General features: G+C 44.4%; 1 long non-coding RNA gene across 2 annotated transcripts in view; it reads left to right on the forward strand.

The window, feature by feature from the left end:
• The window catches only part of LOC311197419, a 27875-nt gene continuing 8350 nt past the window's right edge, over nt 1–19525 (forward strand). For both annotated transcript variants that reach the window (XR_014617633.1, XR_014617634.1), the window contains exons 1-3: nt 1–133; nt 8768–8923; nt 12862–13155. This is a non-coding gene — a long non-coding RNA (uncharacterized lncRNA). The remainder of the gene's footprint in view (nt 134–8767; nt 8924–12861; nt 13156–19525) is intronic.

The following is a 19525-nucleotide window of genomic DNA, read 5'->3' on the forward strand; positions in this document are numbered from 1 at the left end:
GCGCGCTCAAGGGGGCGGCCAGGGGTGCGCGCGCTCGGCGCCCCTCGCTTCGCCGCCCGCCCCTCCCGGGCGCCAAGGGGGCCTCTGCCCCGAAAGCGACCCCGGGACCTCCCTCTTCCCTGCCGGGCCCGAGGTAAACCGCACCCCTCTGCCATCGGTGCAGCCTCCCGCCTCGTCCCCCCCCGGTTATAGGCACCCCAGCTCTTCACGCACCTGGCTGGCGGCGGAAGGGGTGGCCGGGCCAGCCGAGGGGCCTGGCGCCGGGCGGGGTTTCCGCAGCGCTGAGGCGAGGCCGGGATGAGGCGAGCGCGCCTCTCCGCCGCGGTGGTGCGGCCGGGGCGGTCGGCACAGCGCTTCCCCCAGGGCGCCGCGGGGGGCACGAATTCAAACTCGGGAGGGAAGCTCCGGCACGGCCGTCCGGCGGCGGGGCGGACTCGCGTTCCCCTCCGGGCCGTCGCCGAGCGTCCGAGGCGACGGGGCCGGGCCTCGGAGAGGCGTTCCTCAGAGCGGAGCCCGCCGAGGTGCGCGCGGCGGCGCGCGCGGGGACACGCGCGTCCGCTGCGCGAGCGGAGCAGCGGCGCTGGCGCGCGCCGCGGCGGGCCCGTCTCCGGCGGACACCGAGCGCGCCCGGTCCGTGAGTGCGTCGGGCCCGCGGAGCGCGGCCTTCGGGCCGGTCGGGGTTGGATGCGTTCGGCGGCGCCGCGGCCAGCCGCGCACGGGCGGTGTTGGCAAATAAAGTGATCACGGGTTCGAGGTGCTGAACGGCGTTGTGCCGCGGCTGTGCGGAGCCGTGGCGTGTGCGGGGTCGGCTGGTGGAGCTCTTTAGGTGGGGCTGGAATCACAGAATCACAGGGGTTGGAAGGGACCTCGAGAGATCATCGGGTCCAACCCCCTGCCAAAGCAGCTCCCTAGGACATGTCACTCAGGCGTCCAGACAGGTCTTGAATATCTCCAGAGAAGGAAACTCCACCGCCTCTCTGGGCAGCCTATTCCAGGGCTCTGTCACCCTCGCTGTGAGAAAGTTCTGCATGTTGGTGGGGAATTTCCTATGCTCCAACTTGCAGCCATTGCCCCTTGTCCTGTCCCCACAGACACTGAGAAGGGACTGGCCGTTTCCCTCTGCATCCCATCCTTAAGATACTGATAAACATTGATTAGGTCCTCCCTCAGTCTCTCCAGGCTGAACAGCCCCAGCTCACTCAGCCTTTCCTCATAGGGGAGATGTTCCAGACCCTTAATCATCTCCGTAGCCTCCTCTGGACTCTCTCAAGGAGGTCCCTGTCTTTTTTATCTCTCGCCTTCCTGAATACAGGTGGCTGATCAGGCTTTGTCGGGTTTCAGAGAGAAGCTCATGCCAGCAGCGACCCAGAAACCCTGCAGAGACTTCACTGAACCCTGTGACATGCTGCAGGTTTGCCGCTTCCAAGTGAAGTGGTTCAGACCGAGCCTGCTGTTGAAGCCGGGAGTGTGGCTGTGTGAGTGTTCGCTCTAACGAGTGGCGTTAATCAATCAGATCAGGATTATAGAACAGCTGAGTGAAATCGAACAAACCCAATCCCTGTCTGAACTTTCAGATTTCCCAGAAAACAGGAAAAAAGTGGTAAACGGGCACAGAGCCTGAGAGCTCAGCCCTGTTTTGCCCTTACGCAGTGTGCAGAAGGTCTTTGGGTGCTCATGCGTATAGGTTCAGTGGATGTCTGCTGTCTGCAAACATCATTTTCTCAGACTGACAGAAACCATACTCTGACTTCAGGACAAATTATTATACGAGACCAAACAGCTGTTGCTGTTAACAAAACCAGCAGGAACAGGAAGAGATGTGTTTAACAGGGAAGTAGGTGAGACTGGCACAGTTTAAAGAGCTGCAGTGGCTTGACTGCTGGAATGTCTTTAGTTCAAGGCCTTTTTGCATGGGAAAAAAATGCTTTTAACATGGTCAGGAATTTGTAGTGGTTAGAGTAATTAAAAAAAATTATTCAGTGCTACATGTTTTGACACAAACCAGGGATTTAACCGAACATAGCTACATCTCTGGTTTTTTACATCTTTACATTTATTCTCTAAATCAAGGTGGCTTCATCAGGTCATCCCGATGGATGTGTCTACCCCCATCTATAAGAACGGCCGGAAGGGGGATCTGGGGAACTACAGGCCTGTCAGCCTGACCTCAGTCCTGGGGAAGATCATGGAGAGGGTCATCTTGGGAGCTATCATGCAGCACATGCATGATGGCCAGGGGATCAGGCCCAGTCAACATGGGTTTACAAAAGGTAGATCCTGTCAAACTAACCTGATCACCTTCTGTGACAAGGTGACCCGCTTAATGGACAAGGGTAAGGCTGTGGATGTGTCTACCTGGACTTCAGTAAAGCCTTTGACATGGTTTCTCACAGCATTCTGACTGAGAAACTGGCAGCCACTGGGCTGGACAGGTGGACCCTCAGCTGGGTTAAACAATGGCTGGATGGGCCCAAAGGGTGAATGGAGCCAAATCCAGCTGGAGGCCGGTCACGAGTGGCACCCCCAGGGCTCAGTCCTGGGTCCAGTTCTGTTCAACATCTTCATCAATGACCTGGATGAAGGGATTGAATGCTCCCTCAGTCAGTCTGCAGAGGACACTGAGCTGGGAGGAAGTGCTGATCTGCTTGAGGGTAGGGAGGCTCTTCAGAGGGACCTGAACAGGCTGGACCCATGGGCTTAGACCAACAGGATGGAGTTTAACAAGGCCAAGTGCAGAGTGCTGCACATGGGACAGAACAACCCCCTGCAGCACTACAGGCTGGGGGAGACTGGCTGGAGAGCTGTCAGGCAGAGAAGGACCTGGGGGTGTTGGTTGACAGCAGTGTGCTTGGGCAGCCAAGAAGGCCAATGGCATCCTGGCTTGTATCAAAACCAGTGTGGCCAGTAGGTCTAGGGAGGTAATTGTGCCCTTGTACTCGGCACTGGCGAGGCTGCACCTTGAGTACTGTGTTGAGTTCTGGGCTCCCCACCATAAAAAGGACATTGAGGTCCTTGAGCAAGTGCAGAGAAGGGCAACCAGGCTGGTGAAGGGGCTGGAGGACAAATCGTATGAGGAATGGCTGAGGGAGCTGGGGGTGTTTAGCCTGGAGAAGAGGAGGCTGAGGGGAGACCTTATCACCACCTACAACTACCTGAAGGGAGGTTGTAGAGAGGTGAGTGATGGTCTCTTCAGCCAGGTGACAGAAGAGAGAACAAGGGGCAATGGCATGAAGCTGTGCCAGGGCAGGGACAGATTGGATATTAGAAAAATATTTGTTACTGAAAGAGTTGTCAGGGCTGGAACAGGCTGCCCAGGGAGGAGGTTGAGTCACCATCCCTGGATGTGTTCAAAAAAAGGGTAGATGAGGTACTTAGGGATATGGTTTAGCACAGGATGGGAATGGTTGGACTCGATGATCTTCAGAGGTTTCTTCCAACCTTGTGATTCTGTGTCTAGAGCATATATACTATATTGTCCTTCAAAATGTCTAAATATTTGGTTCTGCCCTCTCCTATAATATTTTTTGTTTTTTCTTAATGTATTGGGAGTAAAAAGTTGGCCTAGAGAGTTCTAGGAAAACTAAACCAACAAATCCTCACCTACAAATTTGGAAAACAGATTTATAATGTGATTCTAGCAAAGAATTTTGGGTGTGAATGGCAGTAAAGACAAGATGTCAGATAATTAGGCCAAAGAAATTGTTTTTTTTCTCCTTTAAATGCACTGAATAACAGAAATACTTGCTGTATTAATCTTCTTGGATTGGTTTCCCTTCACAAGGAATTCTTTATTTCCTGTTTTTCTGGAAACACAAGGCATCCCTTTGCTGCTGAGGGGTTTTGTTGGCAGAGTTCAGTCTCCTTCACCCTATTTGGCCATCGCATTTGAAAACCAGAAACATAGAAAGATGAGCTGTCATTTCAGTAACATATAAATCCTCTTTCTAGCTGACATAAATGACATAATCATTGCAGAAATGCAGGTTACCTCTTTGCAAAGTGGAAACAAGGATGTAGGAGAGTGTTGTGTGAGAGGGGTGAAAGTCACAATGAAGTCTGGAGTATTCTGGTTGTTTCAGCTGCTGCACACATTAAGACATAGTGAATTTTTTAGAAGGGTATAGATGTGGTACACATTTTGCAATACCTCGAGTATTGCATGGTAAGGAATGCTACAGAACACTGAAAACCTAAAAGAATAATCAAAGGTATGTTGAAAGGTTGACACTGAACATGGTTGGTAGTTCTTGAAGGTACCTGTGCTTTTTGAAACACCATGGTGATACCAGCCAGTGGAAAGGAAGATACATCTAAAGCAGCAAATAACTACTTGAAAACAGTTTCCTCCATAAAATAGGTCTATGGAAATTGTCCAGCTCCACACAATAGCTCTTGTCTTTTGAGCACCACCTTTCCTGTCTTGGGCATGAACATGTGCAACCCTCCTTCTTAGTACAGAAAGGTTCAACTAGAGCACTCAGTGTTTGTCTCCAAGAATAACAATGAACTTTATATTCCCTCTCTTAAAATACCAGTAAGCATCAGAAACAGAGGTACAATGATTTTAACTAGAGGAATGCTGTCATTTGAAAAGACAGACCTAACTCTCTTGCTTTTGAACTAGTGCCCTGCTATAAACTGCTAAATGTGAAGACAAATGACACATCAGTATCTTAATATCCAAATTAATGCACAAGTAAAAATATTTTTTGTGATTTATAACAAATATATATTCTTGCAGTTGTAGGCTGTGTATTTTAGGGAAGAACTGTTTCTTTAATGAAAGAAGGCAAAGTTGTTTTGATATAGATGCTTTCAGTTCTAGTTCAGGCATTGTAAAAATCAGATTGTTTTGGAAATATAAACACTGTTTTCAGATTTGTTAATAATGTTCATTCATCATTTAAAACATACAATCAAAATGTTCCATAATGAATTTTAAATTATTCCAAGAGTTATCAAATGTACCTGTTCAGTTTTGTGTGGTTTTACACATTCCAAAGCCATATCACACAAAAGCAGGAGTAGTAAGATCATCACTGTGCTTGTCTGAGATGTATCTCTCAAAATCTTACATATGACATCTCAAAGTAATTTGAATTTTCTTTCCAAAGGCTTTCCAGCAGGAGGGTTTATCATATGTCATCTGGACCAACAAGTCCACATAGGCGTTGGCAAAGAGAAGGAGTTGTCCAGGGATATTAAGAATGTCTTGCTGTCACTCCCACCTGTATATATATATATATCTCCATATGAATGTGGGGTTTCACTGCTGTTAATCCCATAACCAGTGCATCCAACTGAACAATCCTCAGTAATGCCTTGCTACTGTTGTTTATAGGAAAGACTTTATCTTACAGTGCCTGTATTCTGCAGCTCTTCCAGTCTTAATTTTCTGATACATAAATATTTGGTAGCTATATACAAGAATCACAGTGGCTTTCTGGGAGGCAGTGCAAATCCAACGCTCAATAAAACTACATTCTGTGTAAACTCTAGTGAATGCTTTAAAAAAATGCTGGCATACCCTTTCAAGTAGTGTTTTTTTGGTTATCCTAATCTTCAGGCATTGTGACGTTCCCTTGTAACATCCTTCTCAAGCAAGCACTTGAAGGCTGTATCTGCTAACACAAATAACTGAAGTGCTTTGTTTAAAACATAGCTGAATTTATGCTGTTCAGAGAGAAGCTTTTATTCATAGGTAACCTTGCCAACCACAATTAGCACCCACTCAGACAAAGTGTACAATACAGCTACACCCCTCTGCAAACATAAATGCCATATGAATTAATTATATCAAATGTAAGACTATTTATTGTTATTAAAGGAATGTCACGAAGCTGTTAAGAAATTCAAATGCTGCTTTTGAACGTGTTGGAGATGTCACTGAAGCACTGAAAATCAAAGAACGAGAGATTGGTGTGGGTGGGCAGGGACCTCAGACCCCCCAGTGCCCCCTCTCTGGGCAGGGACACCCCCCCAGCCCAGGGTGCCCCAAGCCCCATCCAACCCGGCCTTGAACCCTGACAGGGATCCCAGGGCAGCCCCAGCTTCTCTGGGCACCCTGTGCCGGGGCCTCCCCTCTCCCCAGGAAGGGTTTCTGCCTCCCAGCCCCTCTTCAGCTCTCCTGGGGCTCTGAGCTCTCCCCAGAAGCAGCCCTTCTCTTCTCTTCTCTGGGCTGAGCCAGCCCAGCTGTCCCAGCCTGGCTCCAGGGCAGAGGGACTCCAGCTCTCCCATCATCTCCATGGCCTCTTCTGAACTCGCTCCCACAGCTCCACATACGTACGATGCTGGGGCCCCCAGAGCTAAACACAGTACTCCAAATATACGTGTATATTCATATACATAAAATAAATCTCTGCACAGATTAGGAAGGAGGCATTTCAGGGAGTTTCTGTAGATCTGCCTTTACCCAGGAGCTCTGGGGAACCACTTCAGGGTTTTTAAAGTTGCAGTTAGTACATTGGGTATGAGGGGGTTTTTGCTCAGTACAAATGGTTATTGAATGATTAACCTTTAAAAGGTTTAATTACACATTATTCAGATGCTGAGAAAAGCATTTTGTAATACTTGTTCCCTGCTCCAGGTATCTGTCAGAAGGTAGCTTAGTTTCTTTCCAGCACACCTATGGACGATCCACAGTCCACTAAGGAAAAATTAACATTGAAGCTCAAGAGAAGTTCAAATAAAGGATGTAACTGTAAAAATTGCTTGTTGTTAGGAAATTTTGATCATGTCCAAGCTAGAGGGAAAAGGAGGATGTAGAGGAAACCTAGTAACAGACATGGTTACCTTGTTTTCACTTTCCAAAGAGATAAATCCCTGTTTCTGTGACGAGGTCCTTAAGTAAGGGGCTGTCTAAGCTTTTGCAAATACCTGTGCTCTTTCATCTTTTTTGGCAGGTTATATCCTCAAAGACTGGGACTACCTGCAGAAAAATCAATGCAATTACTAGTCAGATGTCAGCTCTGTATTTGATGAGGGTTACTTTATTTCTTGGTAGAATTCATGGAGAAAATACTATGGTTTTGCCATGTAACTTGCAGGATTAGAGTAGTAGTGAGCAAACTATTTTGAAATAAGGATGAGAGCTATGGCTTCTGTTAGTGTCATATAAATAGTAATTATTTTATTTCATTGTGTTCCTTAAAGGCCTGAGTTCAAAATAAGATTGCCAAAACATGTTATGCAATGAAGAAATGACTTCTTTCTCCAAAGGTCTTTTTGTTATTTCAGATAACTGAGGGGAAGTGGATAAGATGAGTTGTTGATACAGAGTTATTTGGAGTTGAATAAGCTTTTAATGCTCCTGCTCAAAGGCTCTTATAGCTGAACAGCTCCTTAAGTTCAATAGGTAACAAAGGATGGGAATGTTTATGTGAGGTGTCTCAGTGTCGCTGCTCTTAGAGGGAGGATGCTGGTCTAGACAGACTTCTAGTGTAAGCCAGAGAATCAGTTCTTAGTCACTGTGACAAGGAAGCTGGGAGAGAAAAGGCCAGTGTTTATCAGCACACTGCCTGAGAACGAAATGGAACAAACAACAAGCCAAAACAAAAACCCTTCCACTGGATAACTGGTTATATTAATAGGTTAAGTAAGTATATAAACCATTACTAATTTGAAACAGGCATGTCAGAGAGCAGCAGGCTGACCTCTGCCAACTTGTATTTTTGTATTCTCTGGAGAAACGTGCAATGGTTTTAGCCCAGTGATCGTACAGAGGGGACTCGGTGTCCGAAAGCTGTGATCACTGGCAGGGATCCTGCCAGCTGGGATCCTGCCAGTGGTGATCCTGCAAGCAGGGACCCTGCCAGCTGTGATCCTGCAAGCAGGGATCCTGCCAGCAGTTTCAGTCGCCAGTGCCAGGTCCAGCCGTGCTGACCTGATTGAATGGAGCTCATGGGAGATCAACAGTAGAGGAGATCATATCTGAGCAAAGAATTGCAACTCAGTTGTAGCACTAACAAACAACAATTATTTATAGTAATTGCAAACTCAGTCTTCCACTGAAGCTTGGATAGTCTGTCACAAGAAACAGATATTTATTAACACCATTTGCATTCTGTTTATTAATTGTTTTGATGAATGTTAACAGTACTAAATCTTAAAACCCGTGTTTTTAATCTCTCCAGATTAAAAGGCAAACAAACCTACCAGCAAACACGAAAGGCAAAACTTCATTAAATATTTTTTGTTTCTGAAAAGCTGAAAATATTTATAATTTTCTGAAATTCACAATTAAGAGTAGAAAGAAATACAACTAGAATACTCTCCTTGAATCTTAACCTATGAAAAATACCAATGTCTGTACTCAATCTGCTTCCAACAGTGCTGGTGATGCATGGGTAGTTAGAGCAGTGTTTTGTTTAAGAAGCAGTCATTGTCATTGATTCTAACCAAATTGCCCAATCTTTTCTTTGGCAGGGTCAGATCAGATGTTAGGAAAAAATTTTTCACTGAACGAGTTGTGGGGGCCTGGAACAGGCTGCCCAGGCAGGGGGCTGGGTCAGAATATCCCTTTGGGAAATGTTATGTTCTGTTGCTTGGCAAAGGACTCCAGAGTCTCAGTCAGTCTTTTGCCAGTGAGTGGGAAAGCAGCCCTAAGGATGGTAGTTACAGTGTCATTTACCACTGTCCAGCAGAGAGAAGAGTGTAATTTATCACCCTGGTGTTGGTTTAGCAGACCTTGCAAGAACCTTTCCCCTTTTCTGTAGAAATGCACAAAAAGCCCTGCTGTAACTGTTCTGACTCTTTCTTCTCTCTCCAGGCCACGGGCTCCACAGGACTCCCAGTGTCCCTCTACCATCTGTTCAGTCATCAGTATTGAAGAAGATGGAGCTGTTGGTCAATCTGCACTTGAAAACGGTTACTCGTTGTGTTTGAGTTGCCAGCGCAGTGTGTTTAAATTGCAGAGACATGGGAGGTAAGTGTGGGTTGTTAGGAGCCCAGAGTTTATGAAAAACCCTGAACTCTTTTTCAGTTGCTTCTCTTGGTCTTCAAGGCTGCAGATTTCTTACATTTCTGGTTGTGTATCAAAGCATTTAAGAGGGTGTTTGCAGTGGGGATGTTTGGTATTTCGTTTTGGAACACTGGCAGCTAGCCCTTTACTTCTAATTAAATGAGAGAGATAATTTCTCACACAGAGAGATAGTTGATTTAATTTTAATTTTTGTCAGAATGCCCAGAGCATCGAATGGGTGCCTGATGGTTGGAACAGCATCCCTAGTGCAGATGGAAAGCATTAATACAATTAATTCTGGGATTTTGTTTATGCAGATTGAAACTGATGATGAACATACAAAACCAAATGTATGATACTCTTGGCTTTTCCAAGATGCAAATTCAATTTCTCCTGTAAAGCTCAGGCCTGAGAGGCAACAAGCATTTACCTTGGTATGTGGGAGATGGAGACTTTCCTAGTGGCTTATTTGAGACTGTAAAGTCCATGGGCCACATGTCCCAGGTAGTAACTGAGGCCTTCTCCCAAGGAATGCAGATGTCTTGGTGCTCATCTTTGTTCTGGAGTGTTTGAAACACAGTTACAGTGAAAGCTTGGCAAAAGAACAGTTTAAAACATAAAAATAGCAAAATGTGCAGAGGCTGCTGTTCATTTTGTAAGTCAGAGCTTGTGACTAAAGCCTGCTGCTTAGCAACAGATGGGGAAAATCTGATGGTGACCACATCATTTTGCACTCCCTGAAAATTAATTATTCATGTTCATCCTACCTTTTCAGCACCATCCTTTTTATGTCCCTGCTCTACGTGTTCCTTGGGGTTAGCACGATGTGTCGTGTAACCCGACTGTATTGTCACCGTGCGCGTGCTGAGTCACAGCTGCAGAGCTCCAGCTCAGCTGCCTTCAGTTCTCTGTCCCACTATGCTGTCCAGAATGTGCACTGGTCCATAGGGAATAGGACACAAAGATGTCCTGGGAAGGGATGGGAAGGAAGGAAAGGAAAGGAAAGGAGAAAGGGTGGGAGGGAGGAGGAAGGAGGATTGTTAATAAAACAACCATCTACAGACTGCAGTTTCTGTAGATGGTTTTTTATTAAGCACACACTTCTGTCTCAGGTAGCACCATTCACCAGCAGCTCTTGCTCTTACTCCTGCTGCCGTCACTCAGCATGCACAGGGTGGAAGCATAAATCCAGTATTGTAAATGGGCAAATAGGGTTTGATGTATTTATCTGTAGATGCTTTCTGTGTGAACCAAGACTTATGTCAACCAAGTCATTAATCAGTTTGCTAGGCTTAAAATACAGGCATCTCATACCCAACTGAAAATGTCACTTGCATACAGTGGTTTGTGTTCATGTCTAACTGGTATATGCCACCAGATGGTATCTTGCCTGACAGGTGGTAAAAAGTCTTTGATGGGATGTCTGAACTCTTCACTGGGGTGATTTTTAACTCTTCAAATACCGTTTTCACACAATGTGATGTGGGAGTTATTAAATAAAAGCCACATTTTCACTTGTTCCCTCTTAGCCCTGAAGCAAGCCACCTTCAAATAAGGATACTGTTTTTCTCTGTGTACAGAGCCAAGAAAACTTCAGGGTGCATTTTTCATTACATTGATTAGGGATAAACCAGCAGGATTTTTTTGGTAAAGGTTGACATAATATATTGACTGTTCTTATATCTTAATAAAGGCTTGTCCAAAGACCGACTTTTCAAAGCCCAGCAATTGCTCCCTCCCTCACTGTATGTCCCAGCGGCATAAAAATCCATTTACGTGAACAGAAAGGATAATCCTTGCTACAAAGTAGAACAGCATTTACCAATGTGTAAATAGGCACTGATAGAAAGTAATGAATGCTTATCATTGCTGAAAGAATGCACTGTAAAAATATAATCTTCCTATCTGATTGGCAAGAAAGACTTTAGATTACATGCCATTCGTCCTTTAAACAATACATGCAGTGGTCTCCAAGTGTCAGGGCTTTTTTGGGTTCCCTTTTTCCTTTCCTATTGCCAACTAGCAGCATCATCTGGTGCAGCAGAGGCAGGTGGCCACATCAGATAGCAAGATTATATTTTTATAGTGCATTCTTTCAGCAATGATAAGCATTCATTACTTTCTGTCAGTTACAGGTGTGTGCAGGTGGGGAGAAGTGCAACCTGCATCTGCTCCAGGAGTCTGTTCTGAGGGGGTTGTGATGAAAAGGCTGAACAGGACTTGATAATCAACATGTGAACAGTCCTCTGCAGAGGACCAGAGATCTGACTTGCCTGGTACTGTGCCTTTGACACTGGACAAACAGTGGATGTGCAGGAAACACTAGATGATGTATTCCCAGGCTGCACTAGGTAGTACCTTAGGGCCTTTCTGAAGCATATGTGGTGTGGAGACATTGGCCAGTGGCGTGCAGTGTTGTGAGCTATCATGGTCAAATGTAGCTCCTGTGGGGAGGACATCCAGGCCCACAGTAAGAATGTTACACCTCTTTGGCATGGCACTAATTGGGAGCTAAGGTGGAGGTGTAAATGTTAAAACTTTGGATAGTCTTGATGAGCAAGTGGCCTGATACAGGAGTGATGGTTCTTGTCACATGTAACGGGTACACGGAGTCCTCCCTCTGTGTACTGTGTTTGGAAGCTTCAGATACTTGAATGCTATTTTAGTAGGGATGAACCAATTTTTGGTATCTCTGGGAAATGGTTCAGTGTTAGCAGCAGTTCTGTGCTGTCCCCACATTAACAGATAGCATGGAAGGCAGAGCAGATGTTCATAAGCACAGTTACAAAACTAAGTACTACCTTTACGAGCCACAGAACAGGCCTGGGAAATATTAATTCTTAATCCATTTACTTTTATAATGCACTCTCATAAAATTATATAGAGCTTGAATTTAAGTTGCTGATTTCTAAGTAATTGAATATCTTACTTAGTGCTTATTTTAGTTGCTAATAATCCTTTTTATTGAATTTATTTTCTTGTGGGTTTCCCCCACCAGTTAGAATAAACCAGTCTGGTGTATGGATTATTTGCCTGCATTTAAGACTTTTGACTCCTAAAATGGTACATTATAAGAAATGCTAAATTATTAAATAGTAGACAGCTAGTGCAGTAAGCATAGGTTTTTACAGCTTCTCAAATGCAATGAGGTAAAGCAAAAGTTTTAGTTTAAGAGTGGGATAGCACACAGGTCTCCTTTGCTGAAATCTCACTCCTCTTTCCTGGGAGGCATAGCCATTTCTTCCCCACAGCTTCCCCTCTACCTTGCCTAAAGTTCATGAAGGAGTTCTCAGTTCTATTTCAGTCTGGTTTATACAGTACATACAAGACGCCAAATCCTCCAGCTGGCACCTCCACACATCCTATAGCTGCTAATTTGAGCTTCCAAATGGAGAGTTTGGCTGTTCAGTTAAGACACAATGAGTTGAAAACGAGGCTGTACCAAATCCCCATGTCAGCTTTGACAGTGAAGCTTATCACAAAAGAAGGTATTCCAGATTTGGAGATAAGGCTGCATTCTCTCTTCATCTCTAGGCCAAATGTGTTCATAGTCCTTCCTCCTTACTCATTATTTCCTAACTCACAGCAGCAAATTATGTCCACATGAGCCTTTTATGTAAATAAAAACAGATCATAACTGATTTGGCCCTGGTCCTATCGTGGCATCTGCTGCTGCAAGCGGTGTAACCCTAACAATAAGGGTCAAACTAATTACAGTTGCTTAGAAATCCAGATTTTCTAGGTCTGAGCTGGATCCTGCCTGCCAGCCCGAATGTCTCTCTAGGATTTGAATCTCACTCTTTGAACAAGGACTTGAACCAAAGAGAGTCTAGCAGCTATGCATGAAATGCTTGGTTCATGACCCCATGCTGCCCCTTACTCTCTGGTTTTTCTCTCTACAGGGTAGAGACAACCCAGAAGATAAGATGAAGATGGCTTCTAGAAAGGTCCTCTGGGTGAGTTAGTGCTGTAGGATGGGTGCCATAGTGGGGCCCAAAGCTACGCTGGTGGTGGCAGAACATTTCTGCATGTGGCTCGGACTGGTTTGGGGTGAATCATCAGTGCACCAATCCTGGGAATGCAGAGAAACTTCAGTGTACCCTGCTCAGAGGCATTTACTGGAAGAAAGGATTTTACCTTAAACTGCAATAAACAAGGTCATCTCGGAACTGCAAACGTGTGGAGGGGTGTGACAGGTAAGACTCGTAAGGTATAAACTAATCTGTGAGTCAGTGGCTGGTTTCAGTTTCACACTTCGTTGTAGACTAACTCTGGTTTATCCCTTTGCCCTTGGTTTTTCTGATTCCCCATTTGTGAGATAAAAAAACCACATCACAAAGTGCTTAATTTTATAACCTTTCAAAAAGGCACAGTACTGCCCTCACGGGGACTGGCTGGTGTTTGACTGGAGGCTGTACTCTTCCCACCACAGCCGGTCGTTACACGAGTTACAGGACACTGCAGGTGACAGTTACTGTGCTGATACAGGAAATCACAGCAGGCCTGTGAGCACATCTCCCTGTCACCCTGCCATAGTTCTACATAGCTCTGAACCTTCTCTGTTACTTTTTACCTCATCTGTTAGTGCACAGACCAAGACATAGAGGGGCCATGGATACTCCTGGTACTTTAGAAGACAAAAGCAAAACATAATAGCAAGAGCGGAAGGGATTTGTTTTTTAAATTATTATCAAGCCTTTTATAATATGTTACAACCAAAGAGTTAAAAAAGTGGAAAAAGGAATTACTATACCTCTTTAAAATCTTTATCTTTTTTCCAAGATAAGGTATGTAGTCAAGTTCCTAGCTTAAACTATTGTTAACGGTAAATAAGATCTGTCCAATCCCTTGGAAGAACTCTTGACAGTAGTCTTCCCCAGTTGACTGAGCAGTCTTGAAAGTTTGTGTTTTTAAAGAAACTTCATCTCCAGCCTGGTTAGAATCCTGGATCTGGTGTCAGGATTTGAACTTTTAAGGTTTTACACTCGGTAAACAAACACTCCCAACCCTGACTTACGTGCAGCATGCTTCATTCTTGAAATAGTGTGTTCCTCAAATTGCATTTAGATATAAAGCTTCAGCAATGGAACCATTAAAAAACCCCCAAATGCAACACAAAGGAGAGGAGATGGCTCTGACTGGTAGAAACAATCCTAGCTGATGGTTCTGGGAATGATCTTCAGAATTACCTCATTATTTATTCTTGGTGCAGTCCACCAATTAAACAGTTTTATATATAGAAACAGGGATGGGCTTAGCTTACTTTTTCAGGGTCATCTTCAGAGACACAGACACTGAAGATGTGCAGGCTCATGTTACCCAACACAGCACACACTGTGTGTGTGCAAATGTGTGTGTAATGTTACACACTACTGGCAAGTTGATAATGAATGGGGGAAAGTCAGAGATTCCTGGTGGATATCAGTTGAAATTCCTTTATTTGGGTAATAGTGATTGTGTTATTCAAGCCACTAGAAATATGTCAGGGATCCCTAAGAAGTTGGTGGGGCTAAGAAAGAAAAAAACCCACTGTGTTTAATAATTAACTCAGATAGCTTAGTATGTGACCACTCAAACCTGTCTATTAGATATTAAAGTGAAAAAGAAAATCTTGATTATGGCTTCTGTCAGGTAGCGATGTGTAGTGCGATGCTAATGTTTAATAAAATCCTATTTCAGCGTAATAGCTCTATTACAGTAATGTAATCACTGCAATAGAGCAGATTTATTGCTGCAATTCAAGGCTTGGTTGAGACATCTTCAGTATCTTAAAGACTGTCTATATAGATGGCACTGCATGCACCAGGATCTGCATGGGACACGCCTCAAACGTTTCTGAGGCAGGGTTCCTGAAGGGTCTCTAAACCTTTGCTGTGGTGGGTCAGCTGAAGTTGATCTGAACATTTACAACCTGGTGTAAGAGTGCCTCTGGTCTCCAACGAGTGGTCAGAGCATCATGCTTTGGGCTGCAAGCATCACAGACACGGTATGACCGTCTGTAAGGTGCAGAGGGGGTGGCGTGATACACTCCAGAGTGCACCTGGAACAGGTGGAACAGGCGGGTTGTGTAGGCTTTGGCTGTTCCATTAGAAGTGTGTCACAGTTTAACACAAACCAACACTGATTTTTAGAGACCACAGTTCCTGTCAGCACTCAACATGGACAGATTTTTGAGATGAAGCAGGAAGAAAGCATATCTGGACAATGGGAAGAGCAGGATGGGGGATTCCATTAAGGAGAATTTAGATGAAAGCAGGAGTCATGGTGTTCATATTTTTGCAGATCTCCCAAATCTTGGTATCAGTGACTGTGCAAGGAATATGAGTTTGTACAGGCTCTGAAGGCTTGTCAGCTGTATTCCTGCAGTGTGTTAAGAGGGGCATGAGATGCAGATGCCACAAGGAGGTTTGTAACTCCTGCTGTCTGCGCGTAAGATTCCAAGAATTTTGTTCTATGTAAAAAATGCTTTGAAAGTTTTCCAGGGCTGGGAATAATTTATAAAAACAACTGATTATAATTCTAGTGTATCTGTGTTTGGCCTGGTTTTAATCTCTTTAAAAAAAAAATAATAATTCAAGACAAAAGGGAATTGCATATCACAAGACCTGCCAACTGCTGCCCTGGGCTGCCTCTACACATCAGTCCTCCAAGTGTGACACACCTCAAGTCTGAGACCAAAATAAGAACGAAGCACTGTACATTTTTTTGTATAAGCCCCTGGGTACCAAGCACTGGACAGGGCTACAGTGCAGCCAGTGTTGCAAAGAACTCAGAAGGCATCACAAACTGCAGTGGTCCAGCAATGGATGAGAACACAGACAGAGGGTGTTAGGATGAAAGAAGCAAAAAGGAAATAAACTAGAAAATTCCAGAGACAAAACCAGGGGAGAGTTTTCAGTGGAATGGAGTATCTGAGAACAACACAAACACAGCATCCTGAGAAGAAAGCTACAAGAAACTCTGAAATGTTGCAAAAGTCAGTGTGCACCGGTGCTGTGGGTGTAGGACACACAGGTCCCAGCTGCAGCTGCACGTTCCACATGCTCCATTCACCCAGGAGCGTGTCCAGCAGACAGTGCCAGTGTGCCTGACCCCAGGGGAACTGAGGAGCTCTGTGCAAACACCCTGAATTAGAATGGCCTATTTGTAGGGGGCTGAAGTGCAACGGTGCCAAGTTCAGGCATCATATGCCCGTTTCACTAGGCATACTGCTGAGCTTGAGAGGAGCTGTGGGTTAAGAGAATTTCTCCAGGCTCTAAAAAAAAAATAATCACACTAAAATTAGTATCTGTGGAGGCTCCTTTTGATATATTGCAGCAACATCTTCTGTTTAGACAGCAAATCACCATAGCAGTGGAGTAGCCCTGGTTACCCTTACTAAGTTCAGTAAGGCCAAAGAATTAATTTCTTGGCAAGTAGTGGCTAGCCAAGCTACTGAACATTTTTTCCCTCTTCAAGACTGGCTGAGAGTATTTCTTCCTTTTGATTCACTGCAGAGAAGCCTGTAAAACAGAGATCAAAACTGAAGTAAAAAAACCATCCAGCCTATTTGTACTGAAGACTCTGGGAGATGAACTCTTACTGTTTTGTATACAAAAAGAAAAGTTCTGAAACTTTAAAACATTTGAGTATTTCCTTGTACAACCTTAGTAAAACATTTAGTGAGCCACATACATTCTCTCTGGCCTTTTACAATGGAGTCAGATTTTTCCCCTTGAACTCACCCATTGATTTCAAGAATAAAATACAGAGGGAGGCAGCAATGCTAAACAGTTTCTCTGCAGGAGCCTCTTAGTTCCCTCTTATTTAGCATCAGCTTTTCTGAGCCTTCCTTTATATAGGTATGTTGCTGCATCGTTAGTAGGGAGAAAAGCCAAGTGTTCTTACTCAGTTGTGATACTAGTTCCCCTGAAGAGCCTCAAGGAAAGCCAAAGTGTTTCATCAACAAGCCAAAGAGGACAAGAGCTCTGAATTGCCTCTGAACTACATTCTGGGTCACACGTCTCTATTACACTGTGTTGCGTGAGAGAAGGTGGCTCAGTTGAGCAGCTACAGGGGACCCCCCCATGTGACAAACATACCAGGGTTTGTGCTTGGTTTGTGTTTGGAAGTATGAAACATTGATTCATCTCAAGAGCGAGCCAGCATGTGTAGTGTGTTACAAAGTGTTACAGAATCCTGGAGCAACAGTTCCTGACCTTTTTGGTTTATGACCCTACTTGGATTCCTTAAAACCATTCATTGTGGAAAGCAGATCAGTTGGATATTCAATCAAAGCTGTCTTTCCTAAGCACTTTGGAGAACTTTAGGATAAAGGAGCCCTTGTGAAAGGATTGTAAACACTGCTAGCACCCAGCTTACAGAGCCCAACGTAAAAATTGTCTATTGGTGAGCCCACACATGGGAAGTTTCTTTAAGGACCCTCAGTTACACTTCTTTATGCTGTTTGGCATAGAAATAATGTATTTGTTTAATAACTGCTTTTTGGCAGATGTCCACTTGCAGATTCTATTCTACAGTCATAGAACTGAAGTTCTAGATGACTAAGGAAAGCTTTAGAAAAAAATGGTGTTATTTTTAAGAATTATTTGTGATTGAACCATCTCTGCAAACAGGAAAGCCTCACAGTCACAAATCCTCACACTGAAACGTTGGTGCTTTCTGAGAGTCACTGTTCTTTTCTGGGGTAGCTGTGGATTTTACAAGCGTGAGGGGTTCTGGTTGGCTGCTTCACCTGTGAGTTTGGAAGCATAACCTGGGAAGTGAGCAAGACAGCTGGTACTAGAAAAGCCCTACTGTGCACAGCCATGCAGAGGAAGTAATTTTGAAGGGAAAGCTTGTACACTGTAATCTATCCCGTGCAAAATACATTTGCTGATCGAAGCCACGTTTTGGGCTTATTGTTAATTCTAGGAAAAGCCTTGTGCAACCAAAGCCTGGGACAAACTGCAGAGGCAGGCGACTTGCTGACTTCCCAAAAGCATAGGAACCCGTTTCACGTAGTCAGTAACCACGGAATGTGCAGTCTTGGTTGTGGTAAACCACTACACTGAAGGCAGGTTTCTGTTTGGTTTTAGTAAGGAAAGCGTGAACTGAGTGAGAAGAAGATAGACAGACTTCCTTACTGCTGCAAGGTGAGGAGCACCATAAGGACAGGGAACGTGTCCCAAGGATTCTCATCCTTCACCCAGGTGTTCTGTTGTGTTGCACCAGGCAGACACCGTCTCGGGTGGTTCAGTTTGTTTCAGGAGACAAGGTCTCTCTCACCTTTGTTCAGTGTTTGTGCCTTCTGCCCCAGAAGGACACACCACGAACTTGCAACCTAATCTAGTAGAGTAAAATGCCAAGTCACAGCTAAGCAGGAATGGCATGCAGCAGCCCTGACTATGTTAAAGAGAAAGACAAACCCTGCATTGAACAAAACCCCCTACAATATGTCCACATATATAAACAAGACAATTTAAATATCGAGCAAGTACTTAATTGCATTATGAGACTTTGCTCTAGTGTGCAACACAAAGCTACAACTTCATTACCTCTTCATAAACCCTTCAGTTTCCTCTGATAGGAATCTAAGCAATGTAGAGATACAGTGCTGCTGAAAAAAACCCAACCAAACAACCCACAGTTCTCAGAACATCTTCATGATACAAACGCAGGAACAGAGCACCTTGTGGAAGGCTGGGCAGCTCTCCTCCTCTGGATCGGGCTCTAAAGGCCACGCATTCAGGTCACCTACATTCTTACTCTGGTTTTTGTGCCTCGTGAAGTGGTGCTAAGAGAACTACTCAGCCCTTAAGGTTTCTGGTGTTACTGCTGTGAATAAGCATGAGTCTCACAGAAAGAAATGACTTAAATTAGACCACAGCACAATAGAAACCACACACACTGACAAATTGTTGACATCAATACAGAAAAATGAGAAACAAGATCATTAACTAATTTTAATCCTGTTCCAGGTGTATTTAATACTGAAATTGGCATTGGCAGAAAAATCTTCACTTTGGAAAAATTGGTCACAGTTCAGGCCTGGGCTCTAAGTGAACAAATTCATAATCCACTCATAGAATCCACAGCAAAAGTTCAACCTAAGCGTGCACAGTACAGTTTTTACTGAACCTGAATGCAGAAAATCCACTTTCTCCAATAACAGTGGGGGTTATACTGATCTGTTGTTAGCATTAGAACTCTGTAAAATGCATGTAAGTCATTGTAGATAAAGATTTTGTAAATATCTAATGCAAACACATTACCATGTAGTGAACTGCCACTGCCAAAAGGGTTGGACACAGGTGTGGCAGTTCACTACACGGTTCTATCACAGTTCAGTGCAGAGTATCTTGTTTTCAACAGTGTACACATCCACAAACTGCTAAAAGGAAAATAACAACTTTTCCTGGGTTTATGCTACACAGACAGCTAAAGGTTTTATCCTCCAGGTGACAACAGCTCACTGAAACTACTGACAAATGGTCCATTCAAGACCTTAAAATGCAGTTGTGGTAGGACAGAGAAGGTGGCAATATTGGAAGGCCCAGAAACACTTCTGGGAAACCTCACACAGAA

Source organism: Gallinula chloropus (assembly GCF_964237585.1).
Source record: "Gallinula chloropus genome assembly, chromosome: 15".
Classification (NCBI taxonomy): domain Eukaryota; kingdom Metazoa; phylum Chordata; class Aves; order Gruiformes; family Rallidae; genus Gallinula; species Gallinula chloropus.